We start from the raw sequence: 21,753 nt of genomic DNA on the forward strand, positions 1-21,753 counted from the left end.
GGAGCAGTCTGACTAATCATGGCTATTCATCACTTCCATGATGTGCTGGATTTTTCTAACACAGAGAATAACACTAAATCATACATGCTTCATCTGTGTTCTTCCAGCTGTTTAGAGCAAGTAGATCCAGTTCTGACCTTGCTAGATCATCACTTCTACATATCAGTTACAGATGAATATCTATTCCCAAATAAATAATGATGGTTCTAGCCTCTTGGTCCTTCAGGAGCTCTTTATTTTCATATTGACTTCTTAGATATTGTTGTTAAAGGCTAGGAGAGTAGAAAGTTTTTGTAAAATTTTTGTAAGAAGAGGAAATATTTGTCATTGAAAGGAATGAAAACCATGGAAAAAAAAGACATAGCCTGGTTTTCTAGAAAAAAAAAAATAAAATTATTTTTCCACGTCAAAAAGGCCTGTGTATAAAAGTTTGTCTTTTTTTCACAGCTAAACGTTACTTAGATTCAGTTGGTTTAACCAAAAAATTTCCCCATGTAACATCAGAATTCCCTGAATTAAAAATAGTAATTGTACTAAAATTGGTGCTAAGACTTTCAAGATTCAATAATGTGAAAGCAAATGCACAATTAGTACATTGTATTTAGGAGTAACAAACTGAGTTTTGTTACTCACACTTGGAAGATTTGTTCTTTTAAATTTGTTTTCTTGCTATATTTTTGTACATTTGGTGACACTCAGATGTCCCCCATTTGTGTAAATCATATACAAGAAAAGCCAGATTTATGCTTACAAAGAATTTGAAGGAGATAGAATAGATGAAAAGAGAAGAAGTTGCTTAATTGCAGAGCAGATCATAATAAAAGACCAGATTTTTTTGTTGCTGTTAAAAATAGTTCTTACAAGTTGCTCTTTTAGAGAACTAGGTAGTAAAAGTTAGGCAAACTGATTGAGGCAGGCAAGACAATGAAAGAATCCCAAGATAAAAGATTACAGAAACAGCAAGAAACTCTTTAATCTTTTCAGTGGAGCTGATCCAAAAATAATAATAAAATTTCATTTTAAACATAGTCCAATAAAATAAGCTGTTTTACTACTTTACTAGCTATATATTTAATATAATTATATGTTTAAGTATTCTTCCCAACAGCGTATTCTTACATACTGTTCTATACAACTGCAAGTATATATGAATAAGTGTGGGAGGAAGATAAGCTTTTCTGTCATATAAATAGACAATTCACCTTTTTATATCATTATTTCTTTCTTCTACTTAAAGTCACAATAATCTGACAAACATTTCTTTGGCTATCAAAATATTTAGTTTTGCTACACTTTCAGTGTTTGGTTTTTTGGTTTTTTGTTTTGTTTTGTTTTGGTTTAGGTTTGGTTTTTTTTGTTTTTTGTTTTTTGTTTTTTGTTTTTTTTGTTTTGTTTTGTTTTGTTTTGTTTTTCAGATTTTATTATTTCCAGAAAAAGAGAACAACTTATCTCGGTATAACAAAAAACTTATGTTCTGATGTTCTGATTTAAAAAGATGTCAGAAGAGTGAAGTCGACTACAGCAAAGTATATAAATGTAGCAAATCTTATTAGAGAGTTGCTTTCCTAGTATTCTCTATTAACTTCCTCTGAGCAAAAGTTCATGGTTTTCTTCAGTAGCAGGTTTTATTTCATATTTACTAGCCTTTGATGGCTTACTCTTTTCTGAGTCTGCTTAATGAATTTTGCAATTCATGTAAATTTTTTTGCATCGTCAACATACTGTAGCAACAAGTTGTGAAGATTTATATTGTCTTATGCAGAAAAAAAAGTCATTTTATTTAGTTTGAATTTACTGTATCAAAATTTAATTTGATTTCCATTGCCTCGTGTTCAGAGAAACAATGAATAGTCATTGCAGACAATTATGCTGTCTCCAGGCAAATAATGCTTATTTAGACCTGTCTAATTACCCTACATTTTTGTCTTTTCTGTCTTGTATCTTCTTAATCTGTGTGTATGTTCCTAACAGTGAAGTCACTTGGGTGTTTAAGCAGCCTTCTCTCCTTTTGTTGGACCTTGTCTTGCTTCACTGTATCCTGTTCTGAGATAAAAGATCAGAAATGCAACATTGATGCATTCCACCAACATATTTGGTAACAAAATGATGGTTTCCATTTCATATTCAGTCCCTTTTCAAATACTGGATTGGGTATTTTTGTTTGTTTCTTTGTGGGTTTGTTTCTTTGTTTTTAGCATGTTTTTCAATAATAGAAATTGTTAGAGTGAAATGTTTTAATACTTTCAAGTACCTTTCTTTACTTTCTAGGGAGGAGTGAAGCAGGGAGTTTGACACAAGATATTTCAAATTTGAACCTATAAAATTTTAATTAAAACAAAACAAAACAAATCAAAATCTGTCATACTGAAAACTTCCTATAAACTAGGTTATTTAAATGAGGAAGAATAAAAAATGATGTTTTTTTATTGCTGAAAACTACCAGGTAAAATCCACCTCCTTCAAACTGACGTTTTCAGACATTTTTTTTCTACCATCTTCATAATTGGATATGTTTTTCAGCTTCTATGCTGCCTTTGCTTTTCTACCCAAACATAGGAAAGATTTCAGCTCTCAAAATAATTGTAAATGTCAATAACAACAAAAATCCCACTCTCATCATGTTCTGAATGATTCCTGTGCTCCTCAAACTCCTGTTTTTGAGATTGGAGCTAGGTAAATTATTAGCTCATATAGGCATTTCCATGCTTTTGGTGGGAGGGAACTATCTATCTTGCTCTCTTAAGAACTCACTCTGCTTCAAATCTGCCCTTCCCCTCTGTGGAATCTGTTCCACAGGCATGCATGCCAGTAAGCAGTACTAGGGCTGCCAAGCTGTCTACATCATTCACCCTTCCTGGCCTTTTGCCTTCAGCGTTTGCTCATCACTCCACATGTGAAAGCAAAAAAGAAACATTGGCCTTCTTGACTAATAGGTTATGTAATTTCTGTATTTGAAATAACATAACTTTTATAGAAATTTCTCTTACGAAGTCTTCTTCTGAGCACCACGATTTTGTGAAGGTATGTTTTTTGAAGGATTTTTGAAGATAAATAGCATTCACACTTTTATAGTTAGATGAAAGGAATAAAAAAACCCTCTTTGATTAAAAAAGAGAAATTTGTTAGGTGACACTTCTGAGTTTTATCAAGTCTTCAATGTTCTGTAGGAAGTCAAATATTTGTTTTGCAAAGCAAATTCCATAGTGCATTCATCACCAGTTTAGCTCTGTGAGATAGGACTTGACTGTGGGAGCACAAGCCAGGAGCATGGGCTCCTGCACTGTTTTGCAAACACAGATACTGATTCTTTTTCAGACGCATATCTTTGAGACTTTCACCCACCAGATTTAAATAGGCTACCTTTAACAAAACAAACTTGTGAAAATAATTTTTTACCAGGCTGTTATGATGTTCGATCAGAATGGAAATGTACTTTTTCTCACAAGCTCAGTATGTTTGGTCACATTTAGTGGTGTGGTTTAACAGGGACAATAAACATGGTAAGTTCTCTGCTTCATTCAGCTACCAAGGATTATTAACTAGCAGGGAAAATGAAGCACACTGAATTGCAAATTGAAATGAGAACTGCTTTCTTTTTTTTTCTTTTTTTCTTTTTCTTTTTTTTTTAATTACAAGAGACTGAAACAACTGGTAGATTCTTGCTCCACAGGTGCTGACCTCCAAACAGATAGCTACTCTCCTGTGCTTGCCACCAAATTATAGCCTACATCTCCCCTAATTTTCTCTAACAAATGGGCCAGATACAATTGCATTAATGCCATTTCCTTGGTTTTTTTGTATCTGGGACTCAGAATTTGTTTAGTTATGCTTAAATGTACAAGAAGCAGGTAGGCTTGTACATGCATGTGCACACACACCTAAAACTAGGACATGTTTGAGCCATAGAGAAATTGAACAAAGTATCTCCCTTGTGCTGTCAGGGTTACCCTGTTAAGTGGTTCTGTTTCCGTCATCTCCTTTCTTGAGAGGAGGATTTCTAATTTAGCCCAATGAAAGCTTTAATAACACATGCTGGCACTTTGTTTTTATTTATACTGAAGCCTCAGCACAATGTTCTAGCAGCATAAAAGACTATAAAGTTCAAATAAATTATGTTTACAGGCATGGTAAGACATCTTTACAGTGTAAAAGTAACAGAAGTGAGGAGCAGGTCCATCTGCAAAGTACTCTGAATGGAGTCTTATTTTATAAATTGGAAATCATTGTAATCTTTCAACTAGCTATCTAGAGAATGTTTCTTCATCCTTCCTTCCTTCCTTTGTTGTGAGGAAAAGTATGGCTGCACTCACTTTATACTGAGACATTCTTACCTGACAGGAATATATATCACCTCTATCCATGCCACTATCCCTACTCTATGAATGTGCTGAGAAGGCTTTCTCCTGCTCAATGCCTCACTGCCCCAGATGCTGTCAAACCTGTTGTCACTCATATATTTTTAAGTGCAACAGCTGCAGCAGGAGGAAAAGTCTAAAAGGTATAAAAAAATGGGAATAGATTAATTAAAAAAAAAAAAAAGAATAATAAAAAAAAAGAATATAAGGATGACTTTCATAATGGTATCATGCAATTAGTTACAGAACAGTGATCTATAGAGAGCACTAAAATTCAGTAGTAAATAGATCTGAAATGTTGTTGAAGTGAACAGTTCTGCTTCAAGTATATCTTTAAATTCCTTAGGACCAATCTAAAATCTTTTTTTGCGTCATTAGTGCAGGTCTTTAGACTGACATAATATATATATATATATATTTATTTCAGATAAAGAATTGTAAATTTGGCTTTTTTTTTGGTATGATTCATTCCGGCAGTGTCAAACTGAAGTCTTTAATGTTAGGGTTTGATAACCTACTGTATACAGCAATTTATCAAAAGTGTTATTAAGTTAAAGGCTAGATGATTAGAAAAGATTTTGCTTCATGATTAACTGAAAGTGACGCAGTAACCAAACATGCATACTCTGCTGTCTGTGATTCATCTATACAACACTTTTATCTCAAGAAATGGAACAAAAAAAAGATAAATAGGTCAGGTACTATGAATTCTTTCCCATCAAAAGTTATACAAGTGTTGCATATAGAAGGAGTTGTTCATGTAAATCACCAGCAAGACAGACCTGAATCTCTTCTTGTTGAAATCACTACAAATTAGAAGGTAACCTAGTGAAGTCAGTACAACAGTATAAAAGAACACAGAAAAAAAGCCACTCCCAGCGTTCTAATTATGTAAAAAGGAAGGAGATGGTATTTCAAAACCTCACCCCAGAAGGAAATCTGATAAGCATAATTTCATTTCCTTAAGAGAAAAGAAAATTGATAACTCTGTCAAGGAAAGCTTTAAACCTGGATCTTGGAAACAGGAAGTAAGCATGACTGAAACACCCTGGTACAATGCTTCATGCTTTCTGTTTAAGTGGACATATTTTACATTGCTTGCACAATGATATGCAGCACTCAGAAGATTACATGGCTGCAAATCGTTAGAAAAACTATGAAAAAAGCTATAAATTGAGCTGATATGCCTTAATTTATTGAATCACTAATGTCCTAAGTCTGTACTTACAGCCTTGATATTGAGGCTACAAATCACTCATGAGATATCATTGATGACCAAAGGAACTTCGTTTCCATTTCACAGGCCCAGTGCACAAAAGAGTTAGAATTCCTCTATTAGTAACAAAGCAATTTAACACTGTAGAAATTCTGTTCCTCTAACATTTAAAAGGTCCTGATGTATATTTCCTCTGTTTTGTTTTTAGAACCTTACGAGAAAACTAAGGGGAAAAGGAACAAAATTGAATCAGATGAGTGAATATGTATTTCCTCAAAGTTATATTAGAATTATATGTTTTAAGACAATTTCTTTTCAAGAGATATGAAAGACTTCATCTTCCTTTGCTTTCATCATAATCAATAACCTACTGAAATAGAATTATGCTATAAAATGTCTGGAACCTTACTCTGTTGTCCCATCATTTTTGTACTACAATTTATTTTAGGCAAATTAATCATTATTTCCGAATATATTTATATAAGAATTTGTCAATTAGTGACAAAGCCTAGTAGTTTTTGTTCACTAGTTCATAATATAGTTATCCCAAAGAACCTTAAAGGAAAAGTAAAGTGAGAACTCATCTGAAACAACAATGCAGTGAAGCAACTCTTCTGGGTATAAACTGACATCAACAGCAAGTGGATCAGAATTTCTTGGTTTATAGAGAAGATGAGATATGCAGCATGAGCTTTTCTTAGGAAATCCGTGTCACTGTAGGAACAGAAAAGCAGAGAAGCAGCAGAAAACTTTCTGAATTCATCCTTTTAAATAACTGTAAAATCTATTCTTACTGCATTTTTGTGAGCCACAATTCACTACATTTTTGCAACCACATGAAATTACAATGTTATTAGTTACTAAAATATCTGACAACTTTGAAAGCATGCAAGCACAGTTCATGAGGGTGATCCATAGAAGACCTTTCTGACAGGTAAAAGTAGCTAGAGTTATAAAAGAGACAGGGAGCTGAAAAAAGCACTTGAAATTATTTATACAAACATGTTGAATGAAAGCATCTATCTTTCCTGAGGTCTCTGATATATTTGTTGTCTATCTCTTTTTATCTATGTCATTATGCTAAAAGAAGCAACATTGTCTTACAGCAATATCCTCAAAGGTACATAAGAAATTTTCTTCTCTTCCACCAGTCAGGCTATAACCAGGGATATGTAGATAAGCAGAATGACCAATTTCTAAGCTCTGTTTGAAATATTTTTTTCCGATCCTATCTTTTTCCTAATGGACACACAATAGAAAGTTTTCTCTTAAGAAGACACTCCAGAGATAAATCTCTAGATTTTGCATGTAGCTTAGGAGCTCAGCAGCAGCAAAAAGAGCATTATCTCTGTGGGATCAAAAGTTCAGAGTAAAGTTCAAGATACAGCTTTTGCTTCAGTGAAATTCTGTGCTGAATTCATTCTTTCTTTATGAGAACTTAATATGAGAGCAAAGTCACAAGTTGTGAAGGGAATGGTGACCAGAATCACTATTTCCATTCACTTATAACTTGTGTATCTTATAGCTGATCCCCTTTGTAATTGACTCTAAACCCAGGAACTGATATTTCTCTATCATAATTACCACATTTAGTGATGTTCAAAGAAAAACTGTCAAAAGACAAATTAAGATTCTTATCCACACTATAAGAGATTATAAATGTAATGTACTCAGAAGGCAGAAAAACTAACATAAATAATACACTGGACCTCTTCACAGGTGTTTTATGAATGTGTGGAGTCTTCAGAAATCACTTACAGATTCATTCTAGAACAGTTTTAAAGAAGAAATGTATAAGTGTATTTCTAACTTATTCCTGGAATTTACACCTTTTTTTTTCAGTTTTCAGAGATGCAAACACAGTTGAAAAGTCTAGTGCAGGCCAGCATTTAAAAAGCGACCAGAAAAGCCATCGCTGTAACAGTGTGGTACCTCTTCAGACTTTCACTATCCCTCTATGAATTATTTCCCATCTACTCAATCCCTCAAAAAAATACTTTTTATGCAGCTGTTCCTGCCATGCCACATGCCTTGTGCTCACTGTTTTCTCCTTCTGTCCTTGGTACAAATTTCACACTTATCCTTTCATCTTTTTGAGACAGCTCATAAAGTACCAAGAAGCAATAGTCAGACTGCGAATCCAAATCAAATCAAAATGTAAACTAATGGATATTCAATATTAAAAAAAATAATAATAAAAAATAACTACTGTCATTTGCTTTAGCCCTTTTAATTCTACCTAAACAGTCAAAATGGGGAAGAGAGATGCCACTGTCCAGGATGCACTCTACAAAAAGTGAAAGCAGTGAGCAAATGGTTAGCAGTGTTTTCATGCAATGCTGTTAGACAGAAGTTGCCTTTTGAGGCATATCAGCAGGCAGGCTGTGGTCTGTGATTCCTAAGGTCTGAACTGTGGCTTTGGATCTGCTTTACTCAGCTAGCTCATCGATTGTCTTTAGAAGGAATCCTAAGGATGAGATTTAAAGTTATAATATGAAACAGTTTATTTGTGTTTTGCAGATTGTTGTCATCTACTGATTCATTCAGTTATTTACTTAGTTTAAAGAAGTTATTATTCCTTATTACAGTTGTTCAATTTTTTCTTTTCCTGTAGAAACAAGTTTCAATTTCAGTCTTAAGCCCAGCAACCTGGACCTAAAGAAAAATTTAAAAATTTATAATTTTTGATTCATTCAGTAATTTAGGATAGAAAGATAATCCAGAGGCCATTAGTCCAACTGCTACTCTACATCTAAGTTAGATTCAGATTTGAATTTAGACTGAATCCTACCCATTTTTATTCAGTAAAAGAGCACAAGATCCTTGCTGTGGAGAGAACTAAACACCAGTATTCTCTGCTTGTTGTGAAACTAATGTCCTGGCAGGGAGTCAAAAGATTTATCTGTGACACAATTTATGTCTGGATCTTTTGTCAGAAGTACTTTGATGAAATTTGACTGTTTCTTCTCATTCTCCTCAATAAAGCAATGCAAGTGGAGTGACCTAAAAAATGAAAAATGTTCATGGACACTGTGCATGTCCAAGTGAAAAAAAAAACAAACACAGTACGTGGAGATACAATTGGATTATGTTCATGTGCATAGAATATGTTTATTTCCTAAGCACCATGTTGTATCTTTCAAGTAGGTATTACAGGTGAAAGAGAAAACAAACTGGAAAGCACTTCGGGAATGTGTCTGCAAGCTATATTTTCTTAAGAGTACCTGGCCTTCCTTTGTTGCTTGATATTTCAGAGGTTAAAAAACAGAAGTTTGAGCAAGCACATGAGTGGTGGGGTTCAAGCCCAAAATATACAGAAAATGGAATGTGGGGAGGAGGAATCTGAGGATGTGACAGATACATTAATCATTTTACCTGCATTGAAACACAGAGCCTTTCTGCCTTCTATTAAAGATTTCAGTCAGGATTTCTACCCTACAAGCATTCCATTAGAGAGCTGATCACTCCCAACAGGTTAGATCAGAACATAAAAGACTTCTCTTCCTGGCTTGCTGTAACTGTGATCTAGTCTTTCTGGACATCATTAATTCAGTGTACATCTCTTATACCAACAGTTACCTTCAGCTGAAGCAGAAATACAGTTGGTGAGGTGTAACATTGGCACTATTGATGAGGATTCATTTATCTTATTCTGTAATATTAAAAGTGAATTTCTTTGAAGAGCATAACAATAAAAACTTGACCCAATAGAGACCTGACAGTGATCAGGGAATATGCTATTTTCAATGCAGCTGACATAGTAAAATCCAGAATAGTTGTTCTTTCTATAAAGATCAAGACATAAACTATTCATGAATCAATCAGCTGTTCATTAATTCATTCATAGGCCATTTGTATCTGATTTTTCTCTACATGAACATATCTTTATTAACTATTTTTAATTTTTTGTGGTTGAGAAAAATGTCATATGCTTCCAAAGCCAAATATAGATATGAATCACTTCAGATTTTAGGCATTTCTACAGTGTGAAGATTCACAATAATGCATGTTAAAGAAAGATCCTGTTCTCATTTCACACTTTTGAAAATCTGGAGTCACTCTTCTACTTCAGTGAGGATACAGTCATCCAGTCATGAGAGAATATGGATCCTTGACTTTAGTGTGACTTTGTTATATCAAATCAGAATATACATCCTATGAACTCAATCTGCTCTTCAAAACAAAAAAATACAAATAATAATTAAGATTACATCAACATATGAACCTCATATTCTAAAACCTAAATATGCAATACCACTTCTGTAATTTGAGGATTTGACTGCACTTTGAAAAGGTGAATTATAGAACTATCTCTCCATCATTCCAGTTAAAATAATTGGACACTTGGAAGTCGAGTGGAGAAAACAGGTGAACTCTTTGATTCATTATCTTCAGAATATTACCATAATTATCTTACTAGAGATAAAAAAGATATAAAGATTTTTCAAAGCAGCATAAAAGAACAATATGACTTAATATAATAACAGGGAAAAAAAAGTCATCCGGGTTATATTTTGCTTAGAAGTTTTAACTTTTACTTTTTCGTAAGCTTGGGGGAAGGCTTTCTTAAACTATGATGTGAAGCTAGAAGGGAAATAGTATCTTAAGCTGAGAAACCTGTTATTATTATTGCTCTGCCTTTACAGTTTTACAAACAAATTCTGATATTTGTGGGAATGAGGAATTGCATTTCTTTGTGACTTTCTCCATGAGAACAAATTAATTAGATGCCAAGTGGTAAATGCTGAATTCAGTGCATTTGAAGGGACACTTAAGAAGACAAAAAGAGTTTGGCAACTGAATAGCCTGTGTTCGTTTCTGGAAACATTTATTTATTTTAAGGCTTCAAAATAATGACAATCCTTAAAATATAGCACTTACAGTTTAGAATTCATATTTTCTCACAGATCTTTTATTTGACTTTAATAGAATTCATTCTTAAAAATAATTATATACCAACTCACCCTGCCAGTACTATACTCTACAGCTACGAAAATCAAAAGACTCCCTTTTGGGTATTTGCTGAACAAGAGCTTTTCTTGAAATCCTTCTCTTGAATCCCTGCCAAATATTATGAACTACATATTGGACAAAATTTTTCACTCTTCATTCATGCAACATATTCAGTGAAATAAAGATATTTTCTGGTGTTACAATACAGCCCATTGATTTGCTCTTGGTCCAAATCTAATTAACTGGTAAGAATTAAGAACATTTAGGTTAGAGACTGTGGGTTTCAGGGACAGGAAGGAAGACTCAATCAGTTATTTAAATTTTGAAACACCAATGTAACTATCTAGTTTAACATCATTACCAATAACCCAAATAAGGTAATGAAGTACCTTTTCTTCAAGTTTGCAGATGATATCAAGGAAGGGATGTAACCAGATGACATAGTTTATGGCAAAGTTGTCATCCACAGGCACACAGTGCCGCTGGAGGAAGGGGGCCAACAAGGAATTTGTCAAAATAAGCAAAGGTAAATGTTAAAGTTCTGCAAAGTTAAATGCAAAGTTCCATCCATGGGAAGCAGAGCCTCTTGCAGTATTACATTCTGGGAATCGATTGTTTGCAGGCAATTCCATGGAAAATGCTCTGGGAGTGTTGGTGGGCAGCAAGCTCAATACAAGTTTTCAGTGTGCAAGAACCAATAGCATCATGCAATAAGTAGGCACAAAAATATAGAGGGGATTAAAGAAAGTGTTTATCCTCCTTTATATGGAACTTGTTATGCTACTCTGTCCAGTTTGGGCCCACTTTGTATGGTAATAAAGACACTGATAAATAGAAGCAAGTTCAGCAGAGGCCATCCGGACAGAGGGGGTGGAACATTCACCCTGTGAGGAAAGGATGAGAGAAACAGGGCTTCTTCATCCTGGAAAAGAATAGGGCTTTGGGAGGATCAGACACTTTCAGGGAAGATGCTGAGAAGATAGAGCTAATCTCTTCACAGTGGTGTGTAGTGAGAGGATGAGAGACAACAGTCATAAAGTGAAGAGGAATTTAAAAGACATAAAGAAAAACTGTGAGAACAGTCAGGCTGATACAGGTTGCCCCTTGGATATTTTCAAGCCCTCGGAGGATAAAGCCCTGAGTAACCTCTTCTGATGACAAGCAGACCCTCCTTCCAGAAATGTGTTGGACTAAAATAAAGCAGCACGGTAGGGAAGAAATCTCTGGGAGAGAAGAATTGTCCTAGGTGTCAAGTTGTCTCATTAAGGATTTTGTCCTGAATGCCCAGGTACAAAGTTTTAGTAGAGTTATTGCACGATATCCTGAATATACTGTACTTTCCCACTTCTGATTCATGTTAACTTCCCATCAAGGAAAACAAATTATTTCAGTCACAGCACATTTTGGAATAACTATGTCAAAGACATTTATCTCAGCCAAGCCAAACATACTGATCACACACTTCTTAATACCTCTGCCCATCTAGAGCTATATTTCACTTTATCTTTAGATCTCTGACTTACTGAATTTCCTTTTAATATACTTCTTTCTCTTGGCTTTGCTGCATTTTGGTTTTTGAGTGTGAATGGTCTTAAAATTCTGTTTATCTTTAATTAAGTAACGAAATTAAATTAAAGCCTCGCTGATGTCTTTCCAGCCTTTTTTTTTTTATATATATTTTTTTCTCCATCAGAATTTAAAAGGACATTATTTAGGAAGTTAAACAATAATTGCTGAAAATTCCTCTCAAACAGCATGAGTCTCACAGATATATATACACAGGAAATTCATTTCAACAGACTTAGTAGTAAATAGCTCATTTCCCTTAATACCGTGAAAGTGCTATTGGGATGCTTTAAGAAAAGCATTTTATACACTCAATAGGCCAAAAAATGTACTCTTAAGCCATTATTCTATATTGTGTAAATACATATTGGAGTCACATCACTATATTTCTCTATTTGTGTTTAACACATTTCACACATTCACATTTTTAAAATTCTATTTAGTCTTCAGCTGAAAGTCAAAAACTGTTTTGAAAAATTATGCTGAACCTCACTGATATTACAAACTTTCGGAAGTGTACATAAACTTCCAGTAAATACACGAGAAATCAGACTGTCACTGGATCGTCTAAGATCACAGCAGCAATTTCTTCTTATCAATGCCAAAAATATTGTGTGTTGCATTCATCTGCACGTTTTTATGAAGTTGCTTTCAGCATATAACTTTTTCTGAGATCTGAAAGCTAAAGAACATCAACAGGTAACAGACATATCTGAAACTGAGAATGAAATCAATGAGGACAATTTTTGTCTGCTTCATAGAAATGCAGAATGGGAGGGAGCACAGCTTTAGCCTTCTCAGAAAATGTTTTCTTTTTTATCTTTTATAAAGCCTTGCATGTTTTAATATAGGATATCATTAATTGAGGTAATAATAACTACTGATCTTAAACAAGAAATGAGGAAAACAAGAAGGCAATCAGAGTAACGTCATTTTTATTGTTGAAAATAGGCAGTTATTTTATTTCCACATTTGTGGTGTGGTGGAATCTGCTCTTATGCTATTTAACAGTTTGCATGCATCATCAAGTTGTTTCTTGGTGTTTCTCCAGAAGTTTCTGTTTTAATGAACTGCAGGTAGATATGAAAGCAAACTGAGCCTCCGAATATTTCTTGTCACCTACTAGTGACAATAAAGACTTTAAATAGTCTTTAAATCACTTTTGGTGATTCTATGATTCTATGATTCTAAACTATTTAGTTTAAAGAATTACTAAATACTAAATAGTGCTTTGTTAACCTCAACTTTAGTAAATAAAGTTCCTAGGTCTCTGAAATCAGCTAGCATGATGTAACCACATCACCTTTAAATCTGTACTAATCTTTGTAAAAAGCAAAAGCAAACAAACCCATGCACATTTACTTTTCTATAAACCATTTTAAAAATAAAGTGTATAATATGTTATCATCCTACAGAAACCTTCTGTTTGATAACTTTCACTTACTCATAAGAATGATTTCCTTGTGAAGGAAATTATGCTTATTTGTCCCATTTTACAGATAACAAATACAGTGCTGTATGCTTATATGTCTCATTTTACAGATAAAGAGTACAGCATTGGTATAGTGCATAATTAATGATTTTGACATCTATTTATTTATTTCTAAGAAGGTCTTTAAAATTCAAATTCTTTGCCTAAGCTGCAAATCAGCTTTTGGGATTTAATTTTGTCAAGTATAGCATATATAAGAAAAGACAGATTTGCCATCGGATTTTATTTAAAAATAAGATGTGATAGATCATGAAACAGTCTTATGGAAGTACAAGAATCTCAAAGAAAAGCATAAAATGACAGATGAGGAGGAGAAAACAAGGAAATAGTTTAAAATAAATAAATAAAATATACATAATAAAAACAAGAAAGTATGAAAACCAACAGTAACAGTCCTTACTTACTTCTGACCAGCAATCTACTCATTTTCTGCTGATGATTTTAGAAAAGAAATTGCTTAAAAATAGTAAATTTTTACCTTTTTGAGTTTTATGTTCAGGACAGTGTCCAGAACATAAAAGATAAACTAAAAAGCTGTGTAGACAGATGTGAGATATGACAGCTGCCTGATCTTGAGATTTATCCTTCTTTATTTTAGCACACTGGACTCAGATAAACATGACTGTTTAAAATATAAACACTGAGTATTAATATGCTTACTAAATGGGGAAGAAAGCAATGCTAACACATCTGATTTGGAACTGCTAGTTTGCAAACACAGATGATAATTTAAAAAAAAAAAAAAAAAGAAAGCAGAAATTGGAAAGCAGTAACCAGTAATATGTAGTTGAAGAAGAATAAATAATGAGGAAGAATGAATACAAGTGCAGAAAGATATGCAAGCGTTCAAAATGCCAACAGATGATAGACAGTTCAGTGCAGATGAGTGAAATATAATAATGACTTTGAGCCTCCATGACATAGGACTACTCTTTGTTCATGATAAAATATGAGGAATATAGATGAAAACAGATGAAAAAAATTGGGAGGCAAGTCACTGTGCCTCACTAATGACTGATAAGAAAAAAAAAAAAAGAAGAAAGACAAATCAGTGCATTTAATGAGTCTTAATCACCTAAGGGTGTATATCTGTGGATTAGTATATGCATGCTTCATAAAATATCATTTAGAAAAACAGTGATAAACAAAAGAGAATTTCTTTAATGTACTATTGAATACAAGGTGACTTGCGGAGCACTCAATTGGAAAAAAATCATCAGTTTTCCTGACTTACTATTCTTAATCCATAACTTTTTAATCAAGATATGTAACTTGAATGGCTGGCCAGCTGGTTTTTCACATTTCTCTGACATGTCAAGCAACACTATGACCAAGTAGTAGAGTGCTGGCATACCTGTTGAAATTCTTTGATTCATTGCACAGAAAGTTATGCAGTGAAGGTAATCTGATTGAGGAAAATTGATAGTCAAAAACAGGAGCCATGTTTTGGCCACTTTTCTCTCAGAAGTATAGATTTACATAAGTAACCAAATTCATAATATTAATCTAATCCATAGGAAGCAATTTCATGCCCACAGAACAACTCTCAGAACAACTACAAAGGAGGAGCTATTCCCAAACTATATGCTCCCATGTCTCCAAGAACAGATGTCATAGAAGCTGTCAAATGGATTAATAATATCACCTGTTAATCTTGAATAGTGCTCATACACTACAATGCACTCCTTAGCTCTGACATCATGTGATGCAAACGCAGTTCAGTATTTTCTTATGCCATCTGTGAGCATGTTTGCTTGGTGGTGAACTTTTTTTTTAGTTTGAGGATTTGTATTTTTGAAACTTTTGATTATTTGAAGTTGCTGATCAAGCAGAGGTGGTTAAAATATCTACCTCCCCAAGCTAAATGCCTTTATCTTTCTTTTCTCATTTTCCCTCAACAGGAAGAACTCTCAGACTGGCAGCAACTCCTGATAGCTTAGCATAAAAAAGCAAGCTGGAAATCAGCTCTGGTCAGTATGACTTCTGATGTCAATTGCAGATGTTCAAGAATATGTCTCACTAATACCTGCTGGGCTAAAAGTACCTGCAGGAACATGGTAAAGAGCTTTGAGAAATGGTTGCTTAAACCACATCAGTTTAGGTGACTACAAAAGACTGAATGTCTCAAGTAATCTCCTTACTCTAGAAATCAGCTTTGTCAAATCATCATCAATTATAAGAAAAGTCATAATGCAGTCATTCAAAATGATAATGCTGCATTACCTCTGTAAGACTATTCAATTTCATGTACTGTAATGAGGAAGACTGAGAAAAGTGAGTTTCCACCCACCCTTGGCTCCAGAGGAGAGGCTATATGTTATCTCAAGGCTGATTCCCAGTCCTGAGCACTGCTACAGGTATGCAGGTCTCTAGTCCTGTCTTCTGAATAGATCCTGGACACAGGCCTATCTCCAGATTTGTCTCCAGTCTTGTCTCTCTCAAGCACTCCGCTCTGCCCACTCTACATCCCACTGTGGGCCTGGGTGAGGGAACTGCCTTTGTCTGGAGTCACCCTGACCTTCCAGTTTATCCTTCTAGTGGAGCCATCCTGCTTTAGTGGCTACCTGACAATAAATCTAGTAATAAAACAGTAATCACAGGGATATTAAGACAGACAATAACAATATCTGATAGCCAGCAAGTCAGATATCAAGAATGATGACAATGGAATAAGCCTACTTTTTAAAAAATGATTGAGTCTGGTTATGTCAAATGAATGCATGAAGAAAGCTCCAAAGATGTTCCTATAGTGAAAATCCAGCTTGGCTCTAAGCTTGTAGAAATCTTTCCCTCTGCTGAGTGAATACTGACAGCCATGCATATGCTTAAGAAATTAAATGGAGGAGTCAATTCCTGAAAACTTTTCCAAACTCATTTTTTTGGGGCCTACTATAAGTCACCAATAAACTATTATACACTCAGATTGCGTGATTTTCTTCAGGGAGGATTTCATTGCCTTCTTTAACCCTATCAGAAGAATAGTTCAACTTTTTAGCATTATTTTTGCCTGAGGCACAGAAAGGAAGATCATTTTATGACACAAGTAAAAAGTTCCATTTATCCTTGGGGTATATTCCTGACTCTCCTTAATAACTACTCTACCAAGCACATTGTGTATGTGTAGTGTTTAACTAAATAAGCTTATAGCTTATTTGAAGTGAAATTTGTCACCAACAGGCAAGAAATATTAATAGAGGAAAAAAGTCATTGTGATTTGGGGAAGGTTCCAATTGAGTCAAAGGTGATAAAGATGCAGACTGAAACAACTCAATTATAAATTCAGCAAGATAGAAAAAAAAAATTATATGATCCACAAAAGCCTTCCCATGTGCTACCTTTGCATAAAGCTGTTTTATCTTTACAAATGATCAACCCTGTCTCACAGGCTGAATAGTATATGTGAAGCTGATATAGCTTGTTCTCCAGAGAATATTCAAGGTCTTGAGAAATGCAAAGACTGCAAAATAAAATAAAATAAAATGAAAACAACCAAACAAAACAAGAGAAGTAGTATTTCCTCACAGCTACTCTTTCCTAAATTAAACTCACCCTAAATTTTCAATCTTGATACCATTTTTTTTTTTTTTTTTTTTACACCAGGTGAAAGACAGTTTCCTTAAGAATCCTGTTAGTGAAATTAATCTAGAGCCTTACTCAGTGTTGCTGCAATATGGGAATATAATTAGGAAAAAATCATTTGGTATCAGTGACTAAATATTCTTCACAGCATCAATTTAATAAGTAGCTTTCTACTTGTCAGCAGTGTATCTCTGTTGTATTTCACAGAGCATGCAGCCCTCACTAAAACACACCTATTTTTCTGCCAGCAGGCAATGGTTAATCAACCATTCCACCAGTTCAGCAGATCTTATCACTGATCCTTTTGCAGCTACCAAGTCTTCCCCTAAGTCTAAAAGGCAATGCCCTTCTATTTATAAAGAGCATTTAAGTAGCATAATATCCCTTTCATTAATGTTAAGAATAAGTTCAGAACAAAAGAAAAAAATTGAAGCTGGTTCCCTGTGCTTCAAAACTGATGAAGAGTTGTTGACTGCTGTGACAACCTTTCTATCCCCCTCAGTCCACAAACCTGTGATGTGGGTGCTTTGCACTGCTGAAGAGAAAAACAAATGGTTTCATAAGATATTTTCACTGCCTCGAAATCCCCTCAAAAACCTGAAAGCTTACTGCTAATTTGTCAGGATTCAAAACAGACACGATCTGTTTGATCATTCTGCCTATACTTGTGTTTGGCTGTTTTTTGGTTCCTCTTTTCTTTCAGGTGATCATTCTGGTGAAATGTTCATTTCACCATGGTGAAATGTTTTTCTGCTCTCAAGGGGATCTTCTGGTAGAACTGCATGTAAAGACTCTTGTTCATTCATTTCTGAGTTTGAAGGTGTAATTATATAACCTCTTATTATTGACCCTTGATCATAGAATCGTAGACTCATAGAACCGTAAGGTTGTGGAATGGCTTGGGCTGGAAAGGATTGTAAAGATTATCTAGTTCCAACCTGTCTGCCATTGGCAGGGTTGCCATCCACTAGATTAGAGTGCCTGGGGCCCCAAGCATCCTTGAACACCTCCAGGGATGGGACATTCCATAGTTTCTCTGAGTAATCTGTTCTAATGCCTCATCACCCTATAAGTAAAAAATTTCCTCCTAACATCTAATCTAAATCTCATATCTTTTAGTTTAAAACCATTCCTCTTCCTATCACAATCAGATCATATAAAATTCTGTCTCCTTCCTGATTATTAGCTTCCTTTAAGTATTGTAGGCTGCAATGAGAACTCGTTCTTCCCCAAGCTGAACAATCACAACTCCCTCAGCCTGTCTTCCCAGGCGAGGCACTCCGGTCCTCTGAGAATCTTCAAAGCCCTTCTCTGAACCCACTCCAACAGCTCCACAGCCTTCTTGTGCCCCAGGCCTTGACAGATAATTCTAGATGGGACCATACAAGGGCAGAGCAGCAGGGGACAGTCCCTTCTCTCTCCCTGTTGTCACCCCTCTGTTAATGCTGCCCAGGATACTGTTGGTCTTCCAAGCCAAAAATGCACGTTGTTCATTTGTGTCAAGCTTAATCATCAGGGTAGTGTCTTTATACCTTCTTCTTTACTCAAGTGAAAACAATTTTCTTTTTCACCTATTGCTTTTTCAGTGGATGTTCTAAAATAAACAGAAAGGATTAGAAACAGCTTCACAAAGTGGCATTACCCCCTTATAGTAATCAAGGGATTAGTCCAGAAAAAGTAAAAGTCAATAAATTGCAATAGAAAATCTACATTCTTCTTTGTATCCTATTGCATGTAATTAACTTGTACTGGAATTGAAAGATGGTTAACAAGGTTTAGCAGGTAGAGCTACAAGATTTTTTAAATGTTGTAGAAATGGTTTGCTAGTCTTTTGTGAAATGCTTCATGGTAATCAATAAAAACAGCTATAAAAGCTGTGGTACGAGGCTTGGGGGTCTATATTATAAATTTTTTACATAAAACTGCTTTAAAATTATTTTCTTCCTCCCAACTTCTAGAAATACTCATAATTTTATTAACTGTTCTATCATGTTTATTGAGCTGAAAGAAAACTCTCGGATCATTCAGAGAGACTCCGCAATAACTGCAACAATCCCCTTGAAAATACAAAAACTTACAGAAGTAGACTTAACACAGATTGAGTGAAAGAATGTTTTTTGCTTGCTGGACCTGTGGATAAAAAAATGCAAATGAATCTGTTTCTTTATTCACTAAAATTTTAGAAAGTGTGAGATCTTGATGTACTTTGGGAGACAGGGCAGATGGCCTTGCAATCAGAAAGTGATGCTTTTTCTAGAGCAGACTGATAGTCTGCCTTCTAGCTTTTTTTGCTTAAAATGAAAGAAGATGGATGAATGCATAACAACAAATTTAATGAACGCAGTGCCACCGAGGTGGATTTTTAGTTCTATGTCGTGCAACTAGAGTACTGCCGACAAAAGCTTCCGCTATTTTTTCCTAAAAAGTAAATGCTAAGTGCCAGAACCAGAGAAAAAAATTAATTATTTTAAAAGCTAGTGATGATAATGAAAAGGGCCTTCGTGATTTTGCTGAGAATTTGATAAAGGAATAGCATACCTTAACCAATTCAGTGCTATTCACAAGATTTTACTTATGCTTTTTACTCTTATCAGCCTAATAAGTAGCTAGGCCTACTATAAATAAATTTTTTGACTGTGTGTCGATTTCAGCCAGTTCCTTTTCTTGTCTTTCTATTTATCCTTCATATGTTGCATACAATAAAAACAAACAAATCGGTAGGAAAAAAAAGAAATAATGCATAAGAATGTGCTTCTTATGTCCATTGTGATTTAGCCATTCAAATTACTTCTGTTTCATCAGACACAATTAATGGTTGTCTGGATTAATCCATATTTGTGCAATTGTTTACAGCATGAAAATTAAGATGTTCTATCAGTGATTTATTAGTAGAATTTTTTCTTTCCTGCAGAATTTTTACTTAAAATGATACAATATGCAATGTGGTACAATATGCAATGTGATTTGTCATGGTTTTCTTTGGTTACAAAACTGCAACAATTTTTTTTTTTTCATTTCTTCAAATATAATTAAATATAATAATTTTGTATTTCAGTCCTGCCTACTCATCTATTATCTTCCAATATGGCTGTCATCAGATGGCATCTGGGTGGAACAATTTTGAACAAAACTTGATTTGACTCTCTAAAGTGTTTAGCAGAGAACAGAAAAAACAACAACAAAAATCACCAATAATAATTAAAAAAATCACTACAGCAACCACCAAAGAAAAAAGAATTATTTTCATCAGATTTTGACCAGCTTATGTCCTTACGCCAATCAACTTGACAAAGAAATTGCAAACAGAATGCTTTGAATCTTCTTGCTCAGTATTAAAGGTTAAGTATTTAAGACCAGAAATGTTAAGAACCTACTAAACGTTCAGATCCCTGTGTCCTGAAACAAGGGAAAGAAGAGTGGCCGAAGGCAGCCGTTAGAAATAGTTTGTCATTATACCCGTCAAAAGCTAAATGCAGAAATCCCTTGGAGACAAGAAGGGTATGCCTCCAGTAGGTTAAATCTATGAAGTGTGACATCCCAAGGCATTACAGACAGTATTACAAGGTTATACCTAACAATATGGAAAAAAACAGAAGGTAACAGTGGGCTAAAGAGAAAGGAGGTGGGAAACAAGAGATGAGATGGGAAATAGTCTAATGGTATATTTTTGTTTCATTATTAATTTTATTTTGAATCAGGCTCTAATCCCTATATTTCAAAACAGTAGAAATCTACCATTTGAGTTGTATCACAAAATATTCCCAAGTCTGCTTCAGAACCCATCTGATATTTTCATCTTAATCTCACCACAGATGTGGGAGCTCAGAAAAAACCTGTTGGAGGAGAGGGGTTCTTCAGTTCACTGTATGTCTAGTCAAAGTTCTTGATTTGTTTCTTAAGGCTGAAAAGAACATATTCAACCCTTCAACTTGTTTAGAATTCAAGACAGAATACAATATCTAAATAACTCATTGCTCTGCCATTCTAAAGGCAACTCCTCTTCTCCTTGCCCCCACCCCAACTTCTGTTTCTTCTGCTCTCCACTTCCTTAAACATTCTTTAAAATAATTGATTTTGCAAAAAATTGATGAAGAATTCACATTGCATTTTTTTTTTCCTTCTGTCAGCAGCACAAATTTAAAGCCTGATACAAAATACACCGTTACTGATAAAAACAGAAAGCAGAATTGTTTCCAGCTACTTCTACTTTTTGTCTTGCAAGCAGCAACATTCATTCTAGCATTATATCTGAGAACGAAAAAAAAAAAAAAAAAAGGACATTTATAAAGAAGACAATTTTTCATAATCTTTTTAAATGTTACCCTATTTCACATCCACTTTAAAACAAGTGAGGTTGCATTATGGGTCAATAGGCCATCATTCCAGGCTAGCCATCTTGTACAATCAAAGAAAATTTAAAGAAAATGCTACATTTTCTTTTCCGTTTACAGCCTTTCAACCCTGCAAAGCAGTTTGGTAATAAATACATAAATGCTACAACAGGGAAGAAAAAAAAGAAAATGAAGCCCAAACAACCAGACTATAACTAGGATTAATAATTGAGGGAAGGAGGTGGGGGGAGCAGTTTAAAC

Source organism: Centrocercus urophasianus, unplaced genomic scaffold (genome assembly GCF_019232065.1).
Source record: "Centrocercus urophasianus isolate 14NV4802_14NV808 unplaced genomic scaffold, USGS_Curo_1.0 seq_14, whole genome shotgun sequence".
NCBI classification, from domain to species: Eukaryota; Metazoa; Chordata; class Aves; order Galliformes; family Phasianidae; genus Centrocercus; species Centrocercus urophasianus.